We start from the raw sequence: 26,773 nt of genomic DNA, 5'->3' as shown, positions 1-26,773 counted from the left end.
TAGCTTGCACCAATGCAGATTGAAAATGTGAAAGGTTTGTTCTGCCTCAAGCATGCAGGTCAGGACAGAGCAACCTTCAGAGCAGGGACGTCATTTAGGGGTCACCAGAGGTCGCAACTGCGACCTCTGAGGTCTCCCTTGTGACCTCTGTGGCCACACTTGCCACCTCTAGAAAAAAAGAAAAAAATATATATTTTTAATTTTTTTTCTTTTATTTTTTTAATGCAAGCTCATGGGCTGTGGCCAGCACCATGTGGCTCTTTAGTTCTAGAGTGGCTGGCTTTCTTGTTAAAGCCGCTTAAAAAAAAAAAGAAGAAAAGGGGTGACACAAGTCTAACACTTTCAGCACTGACCCTAAATAAGAAAGATTAGGATTACCAAATAATGTGTCTTTCTGGAATTCTATACAATAATTGCTAGACTCATTAAAGGTTTATTTCAGGCACACTTCAGGGGGTGAGTCACTGATTTAGTCTGTTCTTAAACGCCTCAACTCAGCCTTTCATCTTTCTGAGGTCGATAAATGAGTACCAACACAGGTTGGGTGATATTGGGTGCATATTTTTTCTATATCAAGTGTTTAAGCGTAAGTGCTATATAATAACACATCATTTTCATTTGGTCATGGATGTCTGCTTGCATTCACAGTAATTTGGTAGTATGGGCCTATACACACTGATCGTACCGATTCATATGGCGATCCATTCTTGTATGACATGTACATCACATTATAGTGATATAGTAACCATATTTTTTGTAGTGTACAATGCTCTGTGATAGAACTTCCTGTTTTGTCAACGGGTGAAAGGTCAAGTTCTATCGCATCCCGTGATATCACTTTGGGGTGGGGTCAAATGACATCACTTCCTGTGATGTCACCAGGGGTCAAGGGTCGTGTGATGTCACTCCCGCTACCCCTGGCATTTTGGTAAAATGACGTCCCTGCTTCAGAGGAGAAAAGGAAAAAAATGACAATGTGGCCTTGAAGGATGTTTTTAGTGTATAAAAAAAGAAGATGGTCAGGTTTAGATGCATTTGTATTTCGGGTATCAGAATCACTGGATCAGTTAGAGCAACTTAAAAGGCAACGTCATGGTGAGTGTAGGGAGGTTGCCACCTCATGTGAACAAAATTAAGATCATTGCCAGGTAGAAGGTGGTGCAGAGCCATTGCCCTCACTATGGACAGACAGACAATGAGAAATGAGAATTAGTTTGGGGCTTCACAGTTTCCCTTGCTAGGGAAAGGGCGAGCTAGATCACAGTATGTACCTTGACCCCAGATGGGGAAAGGTAATTTAAGGTACAAATTCCAGAGTTTTGTCTTCTAGTGTTGACATTAGTCTTCTAGTGTCTTCTAGTGCATGTATTAATAACAAACAAATAACCAAGTGTCAGTAAGAGGCATATTAGCTACAGAAGACAGTAAAAGTCTTCTAGACGTTATTCTTGGGGACAAACCTGACAGTTGGTCAAGGGTAGGACATTTGAGCATTATCGCACATGATTGAGTGCTGTTTAAACAATAGTAGGGTGGCAGTCTGGAAAGCGCTTATAGTGCTGTATCCTGACACGCCAGATGGGAGAGCTATCAAAATGCCAAAGGCTGTCAGAGCTTGTGCTGGCACAGCTTAAGGAATTAGTGGACCTGAAATCAAGGCCATGGTCAGAGATGCAGCAGACCATCATGCATTAATGCAGACTCCTGCAAGAAAAGAATTGCAAGAAAAATGATGTTAGGAAAATGAAAAATTGAAATCAGTTCAGAAAATTGTTGAAAAACACCATTGAAAGGGTAATGTGAATAGTGCAGACGGATCAGGGTCACAGTAGGCTGCATATATGCCACAGGTGAAAAACCAAAGGCAGTATGATCAGGGTAATAATGGGTCTGCTCCGCGAGGAAGAGGTTTTCAGAATAATTAGGGAAGCATTACGAGTAACCAAGGTGGGTTTCAAAGCAAGCAGGAGAATAGTCAAAGCACATGGGAGAGCCAAGTTAGGAGACCTCATGTATGTTGAACATGCAGTATTTCAGAATACCGTGTACACATGACTAGAAGCAAGGATTCATGCAGAATGGACAATTCTCGAGAGGGGGACAGCATGCCCCCTAGTGTACAGCTCACAAATAAAGGAGGGGCTTTGATGAATGAGAGAAGGAATACTGAGTAGACTCCGGTTCAAGGATGCTCAAACTATACTGAGGAAATGTCCTTTTTGCCATATGCAAATGGGATTGCTATAATCAATATGCATATGCAGAGACTCATATTAGGGTGGGCCTCGTATGCACTACAGGAGGATTTTTTGGACCCAGTAATAAGGGGTCACTCCCCTTGCGACTAAAGATGATAGCTGTTGAGTATGGCATTATGAGGGCTGGCAGTACAGTGATAAGATGATTTTGTGACGTAATGTAGTGAACATGTAGGGGGTTTTCTGTTTAGGAAAATCTGAGGGTATGTTGGCGTCTCCAAGGGCTACTGCCTATGAGGGGGTTGTGTTAAAACTGGTGATCAAATAGTCAGACATAGAAAAGAGAACTCTGCCATGGGTGCAGCAGAAAGCACTGGTAGAAATTGAGCAAGTTCATGGTTGTTTGTATTTTGAAAAATGTTATGATGAACCCTTGAGGGTAAAGGAAGAAATAGTGGCAGTGGGGGAGATTCTATTTTTTGAAGGTTCTTTGAGAATCAATCATGGTAATAGACTTAGAGATACAGGTGCCACTGTGGTAAAGCGCACGACTAATGGAGATGGTTGAGGTGTTGACAAAATATATGCCTACCGTCTTGCTTTTCGTCACAGGCTGTTGAATTAGTGGCACTGATTGTCGCGCCGGAGAATTCTTACATTCCCGGAAGTAATGGTGTACAGTGACCCCGCCTGTGTGACATCAGCAGTACATGCAAAACTAGCACGTTGGAAAAGGAGGGCTGACCCCCGAGTGGGCGACACTCCTATGCAGCACGCAGCGTTATTGAATAGACCCATGGGAACGAGCACTACGACTACGAGTAGTCATTATAGTAGGTTGATATGTTAGCTACACTGTTTTGAGTACATCAATAAAAAAGAACCACGCCGCAATAAGTGCGAGGAATGGTTTGGTTTGAATAAAGTAGGACATGTTGCATTTTGTATACGTAAAGTGCACCGTATGTAAAATGAATTTACTGCAGAGGTCAAGTACAAATAAGCCCACATGCAGATTTAGCAATATGCAAACACTGAATAAATAGTGACATGCAGGAATGAAAGTGTATGATTTTAAAAAAGAGACACAGTTTTATAAAGACAAGAGTATGCATGCATCCACAGTAGGACAGCCTCACAGGGGTGGCTTGATGCATTTAGAATTGTTAGTGGCACTAGGATTTAACTAATTAGACTGACAAAAAATTCTCCTTTTTTGTCAGTCTAATTAGTTAAACTGTCTGAGTGAATTGAAAATTCCAATGAAGGGACAATCTAATCCTAATTATTGAATAGAATTAGAATAGAAGAATTAGAGATTAGAAAGTCATTATCTCTAAGATCTTTTAGAATTGTATGTTCTTAATGTTTGTCTTTGTCAACACGATACACATGTATCTTTTTAGAGGGTTTAATCATGTATTTTAGACTATTTTGTTATCTCCATTAAAATTTGTACTTTTTGAATTAACCAATGGCATTCAGATGAATGGATAACTGTTGATAAAGGATTAAGTGCTAGGACACACAAACAAGGTTTTTTTAAGGGGATGGGTTGACAGGAAATGTACTGATAATAGAGACATACTTATTTTACAAAGGAAACTCATTCCGTTTTGTATTACAGATGGACAACGAGGGACCTGTATGCCTCAGAAAATTGATATCGAACCACAATAGGAGAGAGAAGTCACTGAGGAACCCAATTAAATGCCCTGTTCGATCATTCACCTGAAACATTTCTGCAAAAAACTCCCCCATCCTTGGGTCCCCATGCCAAAAATGCCCCCTCTTGTTGACATTTAATGGACATACAATTAATGCTTTGTGGAAGAAAAAAAGAGGGCAAAATCGACAGGACACAGACCGTCCGCGGATGCCAAACCGAGATGAGTCGGGTGGAAGATATGCGAGGTGAAAATGTATTGATGAGAAGAAAAAATACATGTTGTAAATACTGAAAATATGCATGAGAAAGAGAATGGGAACCAGGAAGAATGTCGTGGAGTGGAAGTTTCAGGAAGGATGTGGACCATGAGCCACGACATGGACAAAATATGTGCAGACAATGGGGTTTTGGGTTACCTCAAAGCTTGACTAAACTCTTGAGTCTCGTAGTGGCTGTACAATTATCTGAGGCATATAGTTAGTTTAAAGATAAATTGGGGAATGGAGGTAGGGCTCAAATAGAAGTAAAAATAAATAGTTTTAGGGACACATATATGTTTAGACTAGGAGAGTATAATGTGTTAGTACTGACGTTGTAGAAATGTTTTAGGATATCTCTTAGATTAAAGTAAATTGTTTCTGGAAAAAGGTGATTAGGTCAGAGATGTGTAGGTACATTGAAAATTGAGGAGAGTGGTCATGGGTATAGTTGTAAGTATTAAGTAGATGACTAAATACTGTACAGAACTGGGAGTGTAAAGGAATTACTATCCCCTCCCCCTCTAACTGAATGTAGTGGCGATAGACCCACTCCCCCTCAAACCGAACATAGATAACTTGGTGGGGTGATCAATGACTCAAAATGTTGCAGAAACTAGAATTGTAGTGCTTCGCGGGAAAGCACTTTCAGGGATGATTTAGTTATGGAGTCAGAATGTCATGAACAGTAGAGAATGTGTCAGGTAGTAAATGTTATGATATATTATCAAATAATTTAAATCTAAATTAGCGCAGGTCCCAAGAGTTAGGCAAAATTTGGGTAGGTCAGGCATTTTGTAATAAGGACAGCCATTTTAGGTTTTGTAACAAGGTCAGGCACAACATGGATACTTACTTAAGTAGACAAAATGGTTGCTTTATGCTAACTCACTCTGACCTCACTGGACAGTTATTTTTAATAAAGAGTTCATGTAGGGGACACAGGTGGGGGTAAGGAGTGGGTAAAACCTGTTTAAACTAGGTCCGACTGGCAGATAGGCCAGCAAATCACAAGTAGAGAGAGGAACAGCATTTTGATCATGCCATAGAAGTCAACGAATCACAGATAGGAAAGGGGTTGTCTTTGTGACCAAACTATTACCTCACCTCTCTAAATGTGTATAGAAGTATGGGTGAGCCTAATAATTTTAGCAGAGTCAGACGTGTTTCTGATGATGTGTCCCGTGTATCCTCTGTTGAGATAAAACCTGATGACTTCTTGCAACCTGCCTGAGTGTCCTGCTTACTCCAGAGTGTCTATTCCTGGTCCCAGGAAATGTCAAGCCCCAGAGGGTGGGGTGGTTGGACCATCCAGAACACTATAGTGTTTATCAATTAAATTTGTGGTCAATTGTTAGTCCTGAAGGAGAATTATATTCAAAATGGCTAGACAAGATTTAGGTTACAGTACACGGATGCAGCAGTGAATTTAAATGAATTAATTTACCATTGATGATTGATGGAAAATTAATGGAAAGAAAATTGCATAAAGTGGCTAAATAGCCCGCAGAGGTTTGGGAACAAAGTTCTTGGATCATAACCCGAACATGTACAGGGCACTCCCACTTCTGCACTTTTCGATACAACCTTCCTCGATCTACACAATCGAAGGATAGTTTAAAATGTATAAATGCCATATAATCTAATCAGCCCATCTGTAAAAGTTTTTCCTCACTACACTCAAAGCCAGCAAGTTAACCGAGGTGCCTAACCCTGGCACAAACCCTGATTGACAAATATGAAAACAATTAGCCTTCTTGACCCACTTAGCCAAATCCCTCAAAATTAAATGGGCACATATTTTTCCTGGAGCATCTAAGAGAGCTATTGGCCGGTCGTTCTGTGGTGCTTCTCACTCACCTTTCTTAAATATTGGTTTGAATACTGACTTCTTCCAAGACTCTGGGATTGATTCTGTTTTGTAGATTTGCTTAAATAAAGTCTCCTGAATCATGACCCATGCCTCGGGGTGGGATTTAAACATCAAATTTGATAGGCCATCAGATCCTAGAGCATGCAAATTACCCACCTTAGAGATGAAACTCAAAATATCATCTTGATGGAAAGACATGTTCCAGTCGCACTTTTCAATACCTCCACTTGTACTCTTTGAATTAGGAGGTAAGGCAAATAAATCAGAAAAATAAGTCACCAAGGATTCTTCTGGAAAAGAGTTAACCCGAAGAGCCAATTTCTGTCAACTTTTATAAATCTTTAACAGGGACCACATTTCAACACTATTTTTAGAAGCCAACACAAATAAAAAAAATGTTGGCATCTCATTGAGCTAAGATATTCCTATGGCCTTTAAACCAGGTGCTATATCTTTGTTTTAGGGGCTTCACCTGAATAGATCTCAATGCCCAGTCTGAAACTCCCAATGCTTGAATTTTCAATATTAATTGATTTTTCCTGATGTGTATTTCTTCATCATGAACATGTTTGTGCCTGAAGATCCCTCGATTATGAGGAGTAATCTTCTGGACAAACAGATTAAGAATGGTTGTGTAATCTGCCCTCTCCTTAACAGGTTCTAAAGGAGTCAAAAGCTGTTGATCTATTAATTGAGTATGTAAGTTAGCTAAAGACCACTTTTTTGATTTAAATCTATTTCTACCTGCGGTCACTTTCACAATCGGACAGTAAAGATCTCTCTTGCGATTAAGTAAAGAAATACCCCATTTAACTAACAGCAAATTGTGGTCATTCTAGATTGCAGCACAACTTTTAACTCCTTCAACCCCATAAATAGGTCCCTTGATATGAAAAGTAGTCAATTATTACAGCTTGGCTAGCCCTTCGCCATATTGGGCGGGGAGGGATGTCCCCCTTTACAGCTCCATTGAACATGAAAATGCCCCTCTCATCCATAATAGCCAGCCATCTCTTAACTCTCTGATCTATGGGGCGGTCCTCAGTCTGGAAGCACGTTATGCTTAAAATTCCGGCAATAATAAATGCTGATATTTTAGAATCGACAGCACATAAATTCAACATACTCACAACCCCCTCAAAAAGAAATCCATACAAAAATCAGTTGGGTTCCAATACAAATGGAGTTAATAACCCAGAGGATGGTCTACCAGTAGTCTCCCTAATGGCCTCCGACAAAATAAGTAAGTAGCCATACCAACTCGGGGGGTGCAAGAGCCAGGTTTCCTGAAGTAGTACAATGTCCACGATAATTAGAGGATTATCGTTTTTTATTAATAAATGTTTGAAGCCTCTGGTATTCCACGACCCCATATTCAACTGCAATTGAGACTGCACTCTGGGTAGCTAAAGAGATTGAGCACCCAAAATCAATGCTCCTGGTAACCACGGCAGGTCCGCGGCCGTAACACTCTGAGGTATAGATTTAATTCATTTGATTTCCCGGACCCCATTCCAGTTCCTCCAGGAGCAAGTAACCCTCAGAGGTAAAAAGGGCGATGACTGTGTTTTAGATACAGGAGCTAATTTAAATGATCCCCCTGTTTGCAATAACTGTCTTTTGTCCACCTCCCCTATTTCATATCCCAAAGAGTGGAACTGATTTTTTGTTGATAAAAGAACTTCCCTTACCAGCTGTGAGGGGATATACAAAAAGACTCTATCAAGATCATAACCATTGACAAACTCAATTTGGGATATGTCACTCGATTAAATGGCCCTCAAACATGGGATAATGTCAAAATGTTTCAAGGCATTTGACCAGTTTAAGGTTAACAACTCGGTTGAATTGCCCAGCCTTTCCATGAAGAGGTAATGGACAGGGGCTGTATTTATTTTAAACTCTTGGTTTGGCAGTCAATGATGGCAAGCTAGATGAAGACCTTTTCCTTCCTCTCAATGGATCTGGGTTTATGGTGGTAGCACCCCCCCTTGATTCTGGTAAAATGGATCTGTCAACTGTCTGGTATTTATTCTTTCTGCTACCACTTGGTAATCTTCATCCTCGTTAGAGATCTGAAAATACTTTGATTTACTAATTAAATATCCCTTTTGCTCCAGGGTTTGAAACACTATTAAGTGGCTGATTGACGTGTTTATCTTCATGGACCACCCTCTGCAGGAAGTTTAGAAGTTGACCTTTTGAGAGTGGTCGATTAAGCAGAAGGCGGTTTAAACTATGCCCCTCTTGTTGAGTCGGAGAAAGTTCCATGATGCTTACATATTCTATAATTGAGTCAGTGGTTAGGTTAAAAAATTCAGTATAAATAGGGGACGATGGAATATTTTCTGTTTGACTCTGATCAGTCAACCTCAACTGTCTTGAATCCGGACACGAATCTTCACTAGTTTTGTGGTTTCTTTATGCTGTTTCCCCTTCTGTCTTTTCACTTTGCCCTTAAGATCAATCTGAGTATGCGGAGGGGTGGATAAGACTCTCAAGAATTTTCTAGAGCCTGAGTTCAACGATCTGTTTTGCAGCTTTTGATTTTTACGTTTTTTTCTTTTCTGGAGGTTGAAAATCCTCCCCAACCCCCGCCCCCCCAAATAATTTTACTTTTTGAATTTTTACTTTTTGAAAAAACTGCACGTCTCCACAACCTCTGGCAAGGAATCTTCGGGAATATATTCCGACTCACTCTGTGACATTGACGGCTGGATAAGTGAAACAGGCCCAGTCCTCTCAACTTAAATCACTTTAGATGATAGGTGTAAACCATCATTCATAAATTCAATTCCCTTGTAAATGATCAGGGATAACAGAGCCGATTGATAATAATGCTCCTCAATCTATGAAACATTTGTGTTGAAGGTACACTGCAAACTTACTTGCTCTGCAATTTTTGCATCTAGAGACTCAGGCAATTTAGCCAGCTGCAGCATTGTGATCTCCATAACTGTTCATGTTAACTCCAGTATAGGCGTCGCAAGCACTTGACCACATGACCTTCTTCTAGCTGGCTGAAGAAAAGAAATGGAAGAATTCGAGGAGGAATCAACTACAACAGGAGGAGTAATTACCCATACCCTTGATGGCAAGTTAGACGCGATTGGTGTATGGATTTGTGCATGCTGGTGAGATAGCTCAGCAGGTTGAGCGGTCGGTGTGTGATCTGCCAGTCACAGGTTCAAACTCCTCCTTTCATTCTTCCGAGTGCGATAAGTGAGTGCCAACTTCGTTTGTGTGCTAATTGCATTTAAAAATGCTGTGTGTGCAGGGCTTTGGTGAAAGTGCTATATATATAACAAATCATCAGCCTCCCATACACGCCCATAAATTACTTTTTCGTTGGAGAGTCATCTTTTGTGAATTGGGTGTAATTGTGCATAAGTAATTACTTTCTGCAGGTGTGAGTTACACGTGCGTCTGGTAATAGTTTTGAGACTATAGGCCCCTGCCCATTGTCCTAAAGGGGTAATAATTAGCGTGCGTCCCGTGCTCTGCGTGGCCACACTCCACGAAGCTTGTCCCATAGAGTCTATCATCTTCCCTGGCTTACATGTGTCCAGGGGTGATCCCCTTCCTGCATCGACCATCCCTTAATAATAATTACCCGCGGTGTGTGGTGTGGTGCTCATTTATCGAGCTCAGAAGAGTGAAGGGCTGAGGTTGGCCCTACCAGGCAGGCTCTGCACTGATGTCAAAGCGAGCTCTCTACTCGCTGGTAAACCTGACCGGCAGTCACTGTGATATCTGACCGGCACCTTATACCTTAAATACAAGCTCAAGCAAATGATTGACGTTTGACATTGTTTTCTTTCCAAAGCCCTAAAGTTAAACTCTGCATAGTCTAGATGTGTTTTATACGATCGCTCATACTGACGACCTGCCCACGTTTCTCCTGTTTCATCTCCTGCATTTCTAATTGCTGAGAAATTCCCTTTATTGTTCATATTTAGTGAGGAAGGGATTAAGTAGAAGTAGACTGGCTTTCTTTCTTCCCCAACCGGCCACCGGTAGTGCTCGATTCAGGAAGTGCCTAAACAATGCTGCCGCTGTCTGCCAGCAGATATCCCAGCGTCCTTTGCTCTTCGCCTGACTACCCTGTGATTACACGGTGGAATGGCATCTTAATTAAAATGCAGAACAGGAAGAAAGTTCAAAGTACAACAGTGGGTGTCAACTTTCAGGAGTAACATATATTATAAACTGCAGCCCATGGCAATGACTGAACGTACAGTGCGAAGATTTCTAGGCGATGACTTCATCCCACTGCCACTGATTACAATGGAAATGGCATAGAGAGCCAGGTGTGGCAACCGCAGGCAGCCACTTACCCTGTAGTCCGTTCATTTTGTATTCATCGTGAACCTTTTGTTTTTAATTTAACAGTCGTTTTTAACAACATATATTTCATGTGCACTTTTTCTAATTCTGATATTATCCTCCAGCATAGTTATTTGCTCAAGCTTTCCTTCGACTGTTCACACAAGAGCTCTCCCCATCTCCCCACCACTCCCCGCATCTGCTCAGCTGTGCAGTGATGTCGACATTTGAAGACATGTGACCTTTTTTCCTCACACGATTTCAATAAAGATTAGTGTTGGACAACCTTTCAAGAAAAAAAAAATGGTTCAAGAAAATATTTCTTGACAAAGGAAACGCAAAAAATATTAAGCAAACATCGATTAGGAGAAGCTGGCTTTCGCAATCCACAACAAAACTGGGCCAACCACCCAATAAGATTTTATGGCTGAGGCCCATAATACACCTAAAGTTTGTGGCAGGAGAAAAATGCTGAAGAAAATGTGTAGATGTTGGCTTAAGCAGGACAGCGCTCAGGGCCTGGTTGGGCCTTGAGTCGATTTAGCCTATGTGAGGTATCCAGTAAAGGCAAATGTCTATAGGTTAACACGATGAGATGCTTACCGCGTAGAAGCTTGATAAGGAACACTGGGAGCAGGTGCTGCGGCATGCAAAAGCAAGATGCAAAGACCTCGGATCAACATGACAGTTGTGCCCCCTAATCTTGGTGCCTACAGAAAGACCTTGGTCCACACCCCCCTGAAGACACCCAGCAAGGCAGAAGCTCCTGTTTGCGAATGATATTGGTACTCTGGTATAGATGAGAATTTCCTGGGATTTCAGTGCTGGGTTGTCCTTGTGGGAATGATCAGACTGATACACAAACTGATATTTCCTATTTGGTATTGAACAGAGAGCTAAAAACGTGATTGTAGATGCTCATGAGCGACGGGATGGCTGGTACATGGGGTAACAACATCGCACTTCCCGGAGCTGAGCTCAACAAGGTGCTCTCGATCAGCTCAGGTGGTTCTATAAGACATTTAATTTTACTCTTGGAATTGTGCACATCCTGCCTTTAGAACCTACTTCTAAGTTTGTTTAAACAGCTTTTATGTTGCACGTTACATTTAGTTGTTCTTTAAGCGATTCTCTTGCTCAGCTTCCAAGATCAGCACCATTGGTGAAGACACAGTTAACTTGGGTCTACCACCTTGTTCCTCTCTGAATGGGCCGATTTCTTCTTCTCTCTCGTCGCAACCACCTCTAAACTCCTTCTCATGGGCGATTTCAACATCCACCTTGCCTCCTCAATCACGGCATCCACTCTCTTTCGTGACCTTTGTGCCTTGCTCTCTCTCCATTCTCCCTTCTGGTCCTACCCACTCACTGGACACACTCTTGATGCCTTCATACACATTGATCTTTCACTCTCCTCCCCACTGATCACCCCTCTCTCCTGGTCAGACCACTCTCTCCTCTCTCCTGGGTCCTCTCGGCCCTCTGGCCACACCTCCCACTGCTGTGCCACTCTCGTTCACGAACATCCGTCCGATGAAACGAGTGTCAGCTGCTGCCTTGGAATCTACCTTCATCCCCCATTTCTCCCTCACTACAGACTCTACCTCTGACACTGCTCTCAGCCACCTCCATCTCGCTTTTACTAATACCCTTGACATTCTTGCCCTTGTCATGAGGATCCGCCTGAAACATGCCTCCAAGTGTAACACCTGGTACGACTCCGAATTTGCAGCCTTGAAATGCAAGTGCAGAGCTGTGGAATGGAAGTGGCAGACTTCAGGCTCACCCTCTGACAAACTGGCCTGTCGCTGCTCCAAACGCAATACAGACTTTGCATCTGCACCAAGAAAAGGACCCACATCCAGGCTTGCATCTGTGGTGCATCGAACAACACGGCTGAACTCTTTGAAATCTTCAGGGAACTAGCCAACCCTTCAGCAGTCTACTCCTCACCTCTTCCCTCCCAGACCGCCTGCAACGCATTGGCCACATACTTCACTGCGAAAACTCAGGACATCCTGAGCACCCTTGAGTCCCTCTCCCCCAGCCCTTACCTCACCCTTCTACTTCATACAGCCTCACATCCTCCCTCTGCCTTTCTCTCCACCATCTCTCTTATCACACCTGATGAGGTCATCAGCGTTGTCCACTCCATGAAGGTCTCTTCCAAACAGGTTTCCCCCTGCTCTTCCAGAACCATTAAGGACAATATTGTCTCTCTTGCCCCTGCACTTGCTGATTTCTGCAACCACTCTTTTGCTACGGGATCTTTCCTCTCCTCCCTCAAGCACTCCCTTGTGCACCCCCTCCTGAACAAACCTTCTGCTGTCCCGTCTTGTCCAGCCAACTACCGCCCCATATCCATCACCCCTTTCCTTGGAAAACACTTGGAAAAGATGGTCTTCCGCCAACTGACCCAGCACACTGAACTTGTCGGTTGCCTCCACGACCATCAATCTGGATTCTGAGCATCCAGAGGCATGGAAACTGCACTTCTGAACACCAGCAAGGAACTGCTTGCTTCTCTTGATTCCAACTCGCCTGCTGTTCTCATTCTACTTGATCTCTCATCTGCAATTCATATGGTCAACCACATCCTCCTCATAAAATGGCTCCATGATACCCTAGGTATCTTGGAGCGGCACTGGACTGGCTGACCTCCTTCCTCAATGACCGCCTGTCCCAAGTTATTCTGGGCTCTTTCTCCTCCCCCACCTCTATCTCCACCTGCGGTGTCCCCCAGGGCTCCAACCTTTCACATTGGCTCTTTAACATTTACCTTGCTCTGCTTGAATACTTAATTTCCACCTTATCCCCTAACTTTGAGTGTTATGCAGGTGACACACAACTTTTCTTCAAAGTTCCCTCTCACCCTCTCCTTACTTCCACCATCATTCCTGACTGCCTATCTGCCATCCAGTCCTGGTGTATTTACAATGATCTCTGCCTCAATGCCAGCAAGACTGATATCCTTCCTTTTTGTACTCCTGCTCCCTCTTTCTTCCCCTCACTCTAGCCATCTTCTATGGGCTCTCCCCCTTCTCCTTCATCTGAAGTCAGAAACCTTGGAGTTATCTTCGACTCCTCTCTTTCCTTCCTCCCTCACATTTAGGACCTTGCCACAAAGGCCCACTTTGAACTCCACCCCTTCAAGGGGATTCTTCCTTTCCTCACTTTCCCGCAGAAGCTCAATGTCTCTAGAGCCCTGGTTCTCTCCAGGCTAGAATACTTCAAAAGCCTTTTCCTTAATCTACCCTCTTCTTCTTTAAGACCGCTCTTGCTAATCCAGAATAGGTCTGCAAGACTTATCCTTGGCCTCAAGCCCAGGGACCACATCTCTCCAGCCCTAAAAGCTCTCCACTGGCTCCTGGTTGCTGCACGGATCAAAATGAAATCCCTCTGCATCATCCATAAGGCTGCCTGGGAAGCCAGGGACCATGCTATCTACAACTTGCTCTCACTAAATACTCTCCCTCCAGATCTTTATGTTCCTATGGCACCAACTCTCTGTGTGTCAAGCGCTACACTAAACAGCGTGCTGGTGGCCGATCTCTTTCCTCAGCAGGCTCCCTCCTATGGAACAGCCCCCCCTACCTCTTTGTCTTGAGCCAGATCTCCTCAAATTCCGGAAGCTTCTCAAGACTTGATATGATATGACATTTATAACGCACCTATACATAAGTGTTTCAAGGCGCGACAAGGCAAGGGAGGAGAACAGAGGGAAGACAGACAACGATCCTACCAGGCCAGGTAACATTGAGATCGCGCAAGTGCAGGGGGAAAGGGGAGGGGGCAGTGCAGTACATAGGATAACAGTGAAATAAATAAGACAATAAATAAAAGTGTGGCCAGCTGGTGCCAAGTGCAAAGGTAATTGCAGACATCAGGGGTAAAGTGCTAGTAGGCGCTATAGGGATACAGAACAGTCCCAGAGTCCAAGGGTTGCGTTGCCAGGGGGGCAGTGCATGTGTGCAACTGGTGGGGAGGTGACCTGGGCCCAAGATCAGAGGATAGCCAGGTAACCAGTGCAGTTTCAAATTCAGCCTTTCCTTTTAACCTCCTCCTTCCCTACCTCCCTCTGGTCCTCACACCACCCACCAGCTCTCCTCACCTCCAACACCACCCCCAGGCAGATCCTCAGGTCCTCACACCACCCACCAGCAACCCTCACCTCCAACACCACCCCCAGGCAGCTCCCTCAAACCCAGGCTCCACCCCCAGCCCTCCTCATCTCCAACACCACCCCGAGGCAAACTCTCAGGTACTCACACCAACCACCAGCCCCCGACCTCTGGCACCACCCCTAGGAAGACCCTCAGGTCCTCACACCACCCACCAGCCTGCTTCACCTCCCATAACACCTCCAGGAAGCTCCCTCAACACAGACCCCAGGCAGACCCTCAGGTCCTCACACCACTCAGCAGCCCCCTCCAACACCCTCCAGGCAGACCCTCAGGTCCTCACACCACCCACCAGTGCCCCTCACCTCCAACACCACCCCCAGGCATCTCCCTCAGGTCCTCACACCACCCACCAGCCCCCTCACCTCCGACACCACCCCAGCCTGCCCCAGCCACATTACACCCCAATTAGTCCTATGTTGACCAACAACTCATCTCAACTCCACTGGCCTGACACCAATCTGAAGCACACTGGCCACATATCCACCCCTAGACTGAACAACTCGGGGCACTGATGTAGAATCCATGTTCATAGCTCATCAAAGGACTCCCTGGTACATCACAACCAGTGGCACAGCAACAGGACAGCAGAATGTAGCACCAGATACACTGTGGATGCAACATGTACATGTGACATAGTAAGGCAATGTGACGTATCATTGTGCCCATGTGCCATTTCAATGGCCTCAAACTGCTGTAGGTGAATGACCCAGGAGGACACTAGACCAAGACATCTGATAGGACAGAGTCACATGTAATGTGAGTGCATAGTAGCATGCAAAAATCAATGAATGAAGGGAGTCTGGTATGAAAGCACAGCAGTCAAAGCCCCTGCAACTAACAAAAGTTGAACAGGCATGTGTTTGGGTGATGCGAAGGAAGCCGGAGAGTGTGTGAGCCAAGGAGATAGATGATGTATACAGCCAGATTAAAAAACTCACATTTGCAGATGATGCATTTCAGTGGCAGATGTGCAGCATGACATGAGAGCATCCACTGGGTGGTAGCTGGTGTGTGTAGGTGGGTGGCCATGCATTGGGAGGGACACACCTACCGAACAATGACTGCACAATGATGAGTGTATGGCACACAAACACAGTGGGGCCCCCAACCCACGTGACAGTCACAGAACAAATGCATACCAAAACCAAAGAAAACAAAATGAAGCACAAGAACAAAGAGACACCAACAACTGCGTGTAGAAGAAAAAGAAAACTGTATTATCAATATTTAAACTACGAAAAACTGCTACATGAAGGGGGAAATACCAAAGGGCAAAAAGGAACAAAAGTCAAAAAAGAAAATACACACAATCAACTATATACATAGGCAGCGGGCTCAATAGTCTCTCATCACGACCTCCAAGGCAGAATCGCATTCATCGTCCTCCACATGGAGGCGGACCACTGTTCTCCCCTGGGTGGCTTGCAGGCTCTCCATCAACCACCTCTCCACCTCCCCCTGCTCCTTTCAAGCCTCCTCCGGAATACCAGCCTGTCTCAGTGTCCTTCTCTCCACCACCTCTGCCCTGGCCCTAGAACCCATGCCATCCTAGCCCGCTGCCTCTCCGCCATCAGCTGCATCCTGAAGTCCTTCCAGATGCACACCATCTCCCTGAATCGCCTACGCTCCTCCTGCCAAGTGCCTGAACGTTGTTGCCTCCCTTGCCTCCTTGATGTTGTTAGGCCCTGCGAAGATTGCCTCTGGCCACTCCTAATCTGCTGCTGCCTAGCCAAGCATCCACTGTGGAGGTACCCCCACCGTCTTGATGTTGCACTTTGGGGGGTACAGCAGCAGCACCGTTCCTGAGGTGCCAGCTGTCCAACTGATGCCTGTTCCTGTGTTGGCGCATGGGCAGGCACAATGACCACCTCTTCTGTACTTGCCGGAACTTCCGCTGGAGGCAGGGACGCGCTCACCACCAACCTGGGTGGTGTGGGTGAGATAGGAGTAGAGGGGCCAGCTGTGGGAACTGGTAAGGAAGGCCTCCCGCAGGGTGACTGGGGCACAGAGAAGGCAGTGGAGGACGCTGCAACTGAATGTGCCAGCGCAGATAGACCACCCGAGGGTAGCACACGTGCATGCTGGCCCAGGTAGAGATACATCGATTCATGCTGCTATGAGAGCATGGAACAAAAAGCTCTCACATTATCACAAATCAAGGCCGTCCACCTTGCAGTACCAGCCTGTAGGGCGTGTAACATCTCAGGGGTGACCTCCATTTTCCTAAGGGAGGACTCGTCTGGGTGGAGGCATCCATGACAGTGATCAATGCTGCAGCAGATGGAGCATGGACAGGTGGTTGGGCAGCTACCTCCTTGGTGCATTGCACATCCTCCTGTCCATGTCATGTAGCCTAAACACCCCCTTGGATGCCCCCACCAGACCCTGTGTGCTGGCCTTCATCTGCCTCCTCCTCCACTACCACCTCCATCTCCCTGGATGACTTCAGAGTGCCTTCCACCCTGGACGGCCCCTCTCTTTCCTTATCCTTGCCCACAGCCAATGAGGAGTCCGCCACAACAACAACCTCCTGGGACGTACCCCAAGTAGCTCCACCCGATGTTCCTTGCGCTCCCCCAGCCAACCCTCCCTCAGATGATGTGATGTGTGTCATAGATGACATAAACATCAACAAACATGCAGCATGTCACAACCATGAGCAGACACACACACAATGCACGCACACATGTACGTTGCCCATGCAAGCTGCATGTCAACTTTCACATGAGTGTAGTGTAAAGGCCGGATCACAGTCATTACACATGCACATGTCAACCAAACACACAGTTGAGTGGCCACCAACACATCACCAAAAACAGGCAACACCAACATATCAATGGCCAATCAACAGAAATATGAGATGCAGCCATGAGCATGGGAACAGCCCCAGTGTACATGCCCACGCAAACACAGTCACCAACATGCACATGCAACAGCATGAACTGCAAGCAAGCAACATATCTGAGAACAAATTGCACATGTACTGTGGCCCAGCATACATATATTGCATGTTCACACAGACACTTGTGTTCCAAATGCAGTGGGATGAGACATCACAGCCCTGTGCCATAGATGCCAATGCATCAACTTCACAAATACAGACATCCATACACATGTGTCATTCTCTGCAGATGTGTCTGCATGGATGCACTGTCACGTATGCCACACATGGAGTAGTCCATTATGCACATCCATCACATGCTCACAACATAGCATGCCCGCATCCGTACAGTTCCAGTACTTGGTCCATGATTACACAGCATGTGCCCGAGTACAACAAGCCATTGATGGGATATCTGCCAATATACATGCAAAAGCCAGTATACAATGCCTGATGCCACATATGCCAAGCACTGGCATGAGGCAGCAAGATGTTGCTTCTCACACCCTACACAAGCTGAAAACAGGATGTGGCACCTGTAAACATGCATGCCACACATAATCTGCAGTGCATTGCCCCACAGGGGTACTCACCAGCAGCTTCTAGATGACTTCTCCACGCCAAGATCTGGGAGTGGAGGTTCGGATAGAACCTCTCAAGGACCAGCAGCTCTACCTGGGTGAACTGGTGGCAGCCTGCATGGTACGCCTCCACGGTGGGTACCCTGGTGAGGGCTGCCACCATCTTGGAATGGCTACGGGCATTGAGGTTGTCCCAATACTTCTGCACTGTGTTCTTTTTGCGGTCTACCAGCCCCTCTGCATTGATGGCAGTCGTGATCTCATCCCAGATTCTCAGCTTTGCGTCATTGGCCATCTGCATTGCTGGGTTGAAGAGGACATTCTAGGCACCCAGGACCCGATCCACCACAATGTCAACTTCGGTGGAGGTGAAGTAGGCAGCCCTCTGCCTCGACGTGTGGGTGCTGCACTCCTCAGATGATGACGATGGGGAAGACATGGCACCCATGAGGCAATTATGGCTATTCCTGGGTCCTAGGTACGTGCTGTGGTGGTGTTGGCAGGGAGAGGTGGAAGTCCAGAGTACAGAAGAGATGGTCACAGGCTGAACAACTCCAAGACAGTGCTAGTTGCAAGCTGGCACTCACACCCAAGCAGGCAGCTGTAGGTTAGGAGTGAATAAGGCAAAGCAGGGCCACAGGAGGCAAGAACAGCAGTTTACAGGGAGGAGGAACTGTGGTGTGCATCTCACATTCGCAACAGCCGATAGCAGAGCAAAGGCCCTCAACGCATAAGTTAGGTCCTATGCATGGGGATGCAGCATGCCTATGCGGCACACCTATGCGGCTCACGGCAATGACGGTATAATGTAAGGCGCGCAACGCGTGTATCACTTGTGCGTGTGAAAGTACGATCCGGATGAGTGTCGCATACATATTTGGGTGCTATGCAAGCTGTTTCCCTCAGGTAATTCCTACCATTTATTTGAGGGGTGTTGCCTCTGTGCATACATACATGGATTGTTGTACTGTTTGAGGTCTACTGTGTGTCGCGTATGCAATTTTTGAGTCTCTGGGTGCCTTTACATATCATGTACAGCATTTCTTGCATTTTGGAAGATTTCCGGATATTGCGTCTGCATTTTTTGAGTTTAGGGGTGCCTCTGCATATCGCGTACCACTTTTTTCACTTTTTTGGAAGCTTTCCGGTATCGCGTATGTAATGTTATAGTTCAGGGGTGCTTCTACGTATCACATACCGTATTCTTTGCTTTTGGGGTACATTGGATCCTTGCTGGGACACACATCTACGTCGCACATCACGTAGACAGTTCCCTTCCTCATATTGCCCAGCACAATAACTTGGTGTGCCTTCCATTCATCCTTTACACCTGAAACATGAGTGGAAAGGCCCCAAGAGGGAAAGGGTGCAGCCGGGGTTGGGGACATGGTGAGGACACATCTAACCCAGCCCTAGGAGGACATGGACAGCCCCAGGCCACAGGTGACCCGGCACCTGGACGCCAATGTGGTAGCAGACAGACAGGTGAAGCACCACCACCTAGGGCCCCTCGGGCTAAGAAGGGATGCCCTGCAGAGCAGGAAGAGGCTTCAACCCAAGACACGGCACAGGAGACGCTTCACTGATTAGGAGCTCCAGATCCTCATGGACTACCTGATCGATCACTAGCGTGAGATGTGCCAGTATGTGGGGAGTACCCATACACCTGCACAATGAATGGTGCATTGGCAGCAGGTCACTGACCAGATCAATGCCTTAGGTGTGGAATGCGCACTGCTGAACAGGTTCAGAAGCAGAGGAATCATCTCACACGTAGGACCAAACACAAGCTCAGTGTCACCCTGGCCTCTGCACTGGCCACTGGAGGGGGGGGCATCAGAGAAGGAGCAACTGACACTGCATGAAGAGGCCACAAGTTAAATAATTCTCCTTGAGCAGGTGAAAGGCGTGGGAGGCCTGGAGAACTATGAGGACACATCTGGTGAGTGGAATTTCTTGTGCATCGTATGTTCTGCCAGTCATGTAAGACACAACATATGTGTGTAGTGGTACATCTGTTTGCAGTTGTCTGACATCCTTGGGTAATGCATGCTTGGTAACTTTAAGACTCACGTCACATGGCCCTCTTTCTGGGAGTATCCTGTGTGGTGGATGGTTCTATGTGATTTTACCGAAAGAAATTACAGAGAGGTGTTTTTTACCAAAACATTTACAGTGAAAAAACACTGCCTCGAGTAGCAGGAGTGATGTTGATGCAATAACACTTTTATAGTGATAAAAGTAAACGAAAGGAGGGTAAGGACACAGCCCCCCTCCCAGGCTGCTAAGAAAGGTCTCATAAAATTCAAAGAGGACAAATTATATTTGCAGATAATGAACAAATTCTGAAGTTGTTATTCACAAAGATGTTTTCACATGGGACTTCTGCAACAGCATTCTTATTGACTAAATAGATTGGCTTGGCATAGGCACAGGTGGCCTGCCAGTTACACAGTGCTTAGAATTAGCAATATCGGCTGACACATGTGGCACCCTTTGCCACGTGACAAGAGATCCTTCATCTCAGCGAGCGGCCACTGGGGAATTTATTTAGTTTCTCCCATCATAGTCTTGGGAGCAGGTTAATTTACTGCAGAAAAGATTCTGGTGGTAAAGGATTAGGCGTCCCAGTAAAAAAAAAAAAAAAAAAACTTTGGCAATACCAAGAGTTTGGGCTTTTGTGTAGGCATGGGAAAGGCACTGGCCAGGCACAGCCGTAGTGCTATTAAGTACCCATTGTTGGTAGCAGGTACAAAATGGTGCGAGTGCCTGGGCATCTAATAGCAGTGCCTGTCAAAACGTTAAAAATTATGAACAAGCCAATAATGTCACGCCGCCGCGTGCGCATACCCTTACGGGGCAACGCCACACTCCTCCTTTTCGGGAGGAACAACAATAACACACACTTTTAAATATTGCACTGCACACAAAACAACAATTGAAAGCTCAGAGCCCATGCCCCTTTAATATCAGCCACCCGGGTCCCCTCACTCCTGAACGCACTCAATCGGTCCTAGTATATAGTCACCGAGGTAGGCAGGTTTCCCTCGCCCAGCCCTCTGGGGGTACCTCCCGCCTACCTCCACCGCAGGACTTCCCATGGTTCCAGTCCCTCGATCTGGCGACACCGGGATTTCCCCCCGGGGTGTGCCTTCATCCGGGAGGTCCCCCTCCTCCGGGTCTGGCGGGAGCTCAGCTCGAGAGTCACCCAGCTTCTTAAAGAAACTCACATTCCGAGTGACGGCCGATTTCCCATCCGAGGCCGTCACCATTGACCCTTTCACAGCAACCACATCCAGTGGATCCGGTTCATACGGGAGCGAGAGCTTGCCATGAGGATGTCGATTCCGGATCAGTACTTCGTCACCCGGCTCCAGCCGCTGCGGACGGAGACCCCGCCGGAGATTTTCCTGGTGTGTCCGTGTCTGTAGCTCCGCATCCACCCGTTGATCGTCTATCACGCCTGGCTCCTTTTCTTGTACCTCCGGCAGGAGGCCTCGGGGGCATTGTCGGAATAAGACTTCCGCTGGGGCAACCCCAGTCGAGGCGTGTGTGGTGGTGCGTTATACCCTCAGGAACTGGTATAGTGCCCGCTGGAGGGGCTGGCCCTGCCCTTGGGCTATCCGGAATGTTTTATTCAGTGTTCTCATCAGCCGCTCCGCGTCCCCGTTCGCACGGGGCCACAGCGGGGATACCTTCCTGTGTATCACTCCGCAGCTCTCCAGGAACTCCGAGAACCGTGCACTCTGGAACGGGGACCCATTGTCCGAGCATAGAGTCATGGGAAAACCATGGGTGGCAAAGATCTTCTCCACTGCTCCCACCACGTGCTCAAACGCCACTGACTCAACGAACTCTACTTCGGGGTACCGGGAGTATTCGTCCACTATGGCCAGGAAGTGGGTGCCCACTGCTGTGGATCCAAAATCCGCATGTACGATCTCCCACGGCCGGGTCCCTCGTGGCATCACCTCGATCTCCGGTTAACGCTGCACCGGGGAGGCCGCCTGGCACCACACGCAGGCCGCCACGAAGTCGTCCACCTTCCTCTCTAGCTCGGGGAACCACACCTTCAGCCTCAGTCTCGCCTTCGTCTTGGCGGCTCCTTGGTGTCCCTGGTGTGCCAGATTGATGACCTCATTGACTTTGGAACCCGGCACCACCAGGCGATCACCCCGCAGCAGAAGGCCTGACTCCGAGAAGGACAGCTCGTCCTTCACTTTCCAGAGTTGCTCTAGGGTCACTTTGGCCTCTTGAGTGCGCCCCGCCACCAACTCCAGCACGGACTTCCAGGATCCCGACCGCATTGAGTTCCTCAATATCCGGAAGCACTCGTCGTTGGCCGCGGCAGCCTCCAGTTCTGGTAGCGGCATCGCGTTGGGGGTGGCGCCCTCTACCACCATTCTGATGTGGTCGTCGGCTTCTTCGGCGCAGGAGTCTTGCACAGGTCCTCCACTACCTCCCGGGTGTCGGGACAGGTAGTCAGCCGCATTGCTGGCACCCGGCCGGTAGATCAGGGTGACGCCATACTCCAAGAGGGCCAGCATCCACCTCTCGATTCTGGCCGGCGGCTTCGATGATGATCCAGCCATGATCGGGAGCAGCGGCTTATGGTCAGTCACCACCGTTACAGGTCTTCCCAGCATATACAGACGAAAATGCCTACAGCCCCACAGGACGGCCAGGGCCTCGCGTTCTATCTGGGAATACCTCTGTTTGGTTTCTGAGAGGGCTTTGCTGGCGTAGGCCACGGGTCTGATCCTCCCATCTCGGCCCACCTGAGTGAGCACAGCTCCCAGACCGAATGGGCTTGCGTCCACAACAATTTCCGACTCAAGGGCCGGGTCGAAGAAGGCCATGGTATCCTCTGCCGTCAGGGCGCCCTTAATGTCCTCAAACGCCGACTGCTCCAACGGACCCCACTGCCAAGCTGTTTCCTTCTTTGTCAGGGCCCTGAGTGGCTCCGATCTCGAGGCCAGGTTCTGGATGAAGCGCCCGCAGTATGTCACCATACCCAGGAAGCTTTGCACGTCCGATGCCGATTTAGGCGGTCGTGCCGTCTTGATGTCACAGACTTTCCTCGGGTCCGGCGACACACCGCCCTCCTTAAATATGAACCCAAAGAACTCAATGGTTGGGCGGAGGAATTCGCATTTGTCCTTGTGGAGGGTGAGCCCCATCGACTGCAGGCTCTCGAGGGTCCTGGCAAGGTGTTTCAGATGGTCCAGCTCAGTCCTGGCGAAGACCAGAATATCGTCACTAATGTTGAGGACGCCCTCCAGATCTGCGAGGGCGCCTCGAATTATGTTCTGAAACACTTCGGCTGCTGACGATACTCCGAAGCTCAGCCGCTTGTATCGATAGAGCCCCCTGTGGGTGGTGAAGGTCGTGATGTAGCGGGACTCCGGGTGGAGGACAACCTGATGGTATCCGGCTCGTAGGTCCAATTTGGAGAAAAACCTTGCACCCTGCACTTCTGCAATTATGTCATCGATGGTCGGGGTCAGGTGCCGTTCCCTCCTGATGGCCTTGTTGGGCAACCTCATGTCCACACAGATACGGACAGAATCTGGCTGTTTCGGTTTCCTCGCGACCACGATGGGGGACACCCAGGGTGTTGGGCCCTCCACCTTCTCGATTATGTCCAGATTCACCAGGTTGTCTAGTTCCTTGTCAACCTGGTCCCTCAGGTGGAACGGGATCCTCCTGTGCTTCAGAGCCACCGGCTGCACCGACTCATCAATGTGGAGCCTCACCGGGTCACCATTCATTCTCCCAATACCCTTAAAGATGGCAGCATACTTGTCCAACAGGTCGTTTATGTCTTCTAAGTAGACTGAGTATGCGAACCTCACGATACCAAGAGCCTCCGCCGCCGCACAACTCAGCAGGGTGTTGCTGCTCACTGGAGTCACGTAGAAGCGGGCCTTGATCATGGACCCATCGTGCTCCACCTTTGCAACGAATGCACCGTCCAGTGGTAAGGGCTCCCGCCCCCCAAATGCAAAGATGCGGGCCCTCGGCGTCGCCAGGCTCGGTGGTGGTTTCATCGCGGCATAGTGTCCTCTCGCCATTACGTTGACTGATGCCCCAGTGTCGACCAGCACCGGGACAGGCGAGCAGTTCACTTCCATGACGCATCTCGGCTGTCTCCTGCTCCTCTCTTTGAGGACTTCCATGCTGGAGACGAAGAAAATGTTCTCCTCGTCCTCCTCCTCAGCGTCCTCCGCCGGCGCATCCTCTTCCATTTGCTCTACTTGAGCCACATTGGGCAGGCGATTCTGGCGAGGAGTCCAAGGTCGGGGTTGTCCTCTCGGAGTCAGTACCGGTAGGGCCGCCCTACACACCCTCGAGAAGTGGTCGGGTATCCCACAGCGGCCACAGATCTTCCCTATTGCCATACATTCCGATGAGTGTGGGAGGTCATAGCCGCACTTTTGGCATGACTCCACAGGCTTTCCTGCTCTGTCTCTGGCAGCTCCCCCGGGCCTTCGCACCCCTCTGCCGCCCCGCCAGACGGCGCACACCTCTTCAGGCCGCGCGGCGCGGGATCCGGCTTCCATTTTGTTGGCACGGGCCTCGGCTACCTCATGACAACGCCCCAGCTCAAGAATGCGGGGTAGAGTGAGGCCGGGCTCTCTCAGGACCTGCCATCTCAATTTGCCAGATGAACAAGCCTGGATTAACATGGTCCGCATCATGTCCTCCGCATCCCCCCACGCACACCCTTGGGAGAGGCGGCGCAGGCGACCATAGAAGGTGTCCAGAGTCTCATCCTCCTTTTGCCTGGCCGACAGCATGACGAATCTCTCGTAGTCCATGTTGGCAAGGGGAATGAAGTGTGCGAGGAGAGCGGCTTTGGCTTGGTCATAGGAGTTGTCCACCGGAGTCAGCGATTCAAATATCTCCTGGACAGAGGCTCCCGCTGAATATAACATAGTGGCTACCATACTGTCATTGTCTGTCACCTGGGCGGCCCTGAAGTACATGTCCAGGCGTCCGATCCATCTTCTCCACCGGGGGCCCAGGCTGGACGGGGGACCCGTGGTATCAAATTCTGGAATGGGCTGCAGGGCTGCTTGCGCCCTGGCCTGGGCCATGGCCAGAGGAGGTGGTTGAGCGCCCTGCAAGACCCCAGGTCCTGGCTGATTCGGGGGAGCGGTGGCACCTACCGCGGGTCTCGGCAGTCCAGATGTTGCAGGTGGTGGTGGCCGCGGGGGACTCTGCCGAAATAAATCTGCCAAGCCTTCGTCCTGTGAATCCTCCGAGGTCGTGGCAGCTGCACCCTCCAGGGCGCCGATGTCACTCATAGGACCAAGCGCACAGGCACCCTCGTTCCAGTCCTGAGGGCCGCAACTCAGTTCTCTCCCCACACTGCCACCACCCTCGTGATGATGAAGGGGTTAAAGAAAAATGCGACAGAGATACACTGCCGCATACCACCTTGACATGGATGTCCCAAAAATTGAGCTTGAAAAAATTGGAGTGGGCTGAGAAGGCCCAGCCACCTCAGTCCTTCTCCCAGCTATCACACGACGTCAGAGACCCAAAATTGGTCAAAACATCAAAACCCAGGCATGGGCCTGCAGGTTAGGCTGCCCGCAGTCAGCATGTCCAAAAATTTGGCTCGGATCACCTTCCGACTCCAAACCGGAGCTCTTGGAAGTTCCGCAACCACGTGTGCAAAATGGCCGCCAGCCGCGTGTATGGTCCGCGGCCACGGCGTGAGACGAAATATCCGCGGATGTTCCGACGTATGGAGAAAAATTCCGGGATGGCTCTCACCGCCGGGCCCGGGCGTCCAGTACCACTCGTCGCCACTGTTGGGGGTCGGTCAGCACCCCCATGCGTGCCCGTGAGCCCCTCAACCCACAGACCTCACTCGGGACACGTCTGTATAGTTCGGGCTCCCCGGTTGCTCTCCCGCGGCCGGGAATGCCCCGTTTATTTAAGCCGCACGCGGCGACGTGCAACGTCACACCGCCGCGTGCGCATACCCTTACGGGGCAACGCCACAACGCATTTTTTTTTTTTTACACAGAGTGTTTATAAATCGAGTGGCTGAAGGATGTCCTGGTAAGACATTTTTAATATACCATTAGCATGTTTACAACTCCAATTGAGACATTAACTCTGAGATGACTGCTTTGAACAACACTGGCAGGCACTTTGAACGTAAAACCTGATGTTAAGGCTTGATTAAAGTGAGCTCAAAGAGTTCCAATACAATAGTTTTGGTTTATATGTGTCGCAAGCAACACCTAATAATCCAAACTAAAAAAGGGGGCTGAGGAGGAGTCCTTCATGCTATGGGAAGGAGGACAGGCAGGCAAAACCCCAAACAGTTTTCAATCCTTTCAGTCACTCGGGATTATGTAACTGCTTCATTACTTCTTTAAAGGCCACTTATTGAATCACAATTACCCAAAGATTGTCGCGCTCTGAGCGTCGTTTAGCGTCGTTGTTGCTCCTTTGATATGGAACCGCTGTGCCTTGAAAGCAATTTTCAGCTGAAGAGCCAGGGGAAATTGACAAGTTCCAGGATGCTTGGCAAGCCCTTTGCAAATCGTAAATTAAGCTTCATTTCATGGAATGCCACCTTTCTCTACGCAAAAGAAATGTTTTGGCATCCGCTGCCTAGCTTCACAATGCCCAGGAAATGCTGGAATAAAAAGTCTGGCCTTGCGTCTGATCGTGCTGAGCTGGATTCTTAAGGGCAGACTAAGCGTTGATGTAACAGTAACATGGCTACTGAAGAGACATTCCTGGCCTCACCTAATCCCCCGCGATGCAGGGGTGGACTG

The 26,773-nt window shown here is 48.1% G+C and overlaps 1 protein-coding gene across 4 annotated transcripts in view; it reads right to left on the bottom strand.

Annotated features, from left to right (window-relative positions):
• ITGB6 (integrin subunit beta 6) overlaps positions 1 to 26,773 on the bottom strand; it is a 382,803-nt gene that overhangs the window by 238,776 nt on the left and 117,254 nt on the right. The gene's annotated exons all lie outside the window — the stretch shown is intronic.

Source organism: Ambystoma mexicanum, chromosome 9 (assembly GCF_040938575.1).
Source record: "Ambystoma mexicanum isolate Mex_15411 chromosome 9, UKY_AmexF1_1, whole genome shotgun sequence".
Lineage (NCBI taxonomy): Eukaryota > Metazoa > Chordata > Amphibia > Caudata > Ambystomatidae > Ambystoma > Ambystoma mexicanum.
The sequence above is the reverse complement of the archived record's forward strand: the minus strand, read 5'-3'. Positions and strand labels throughout refer to the sequence as shown.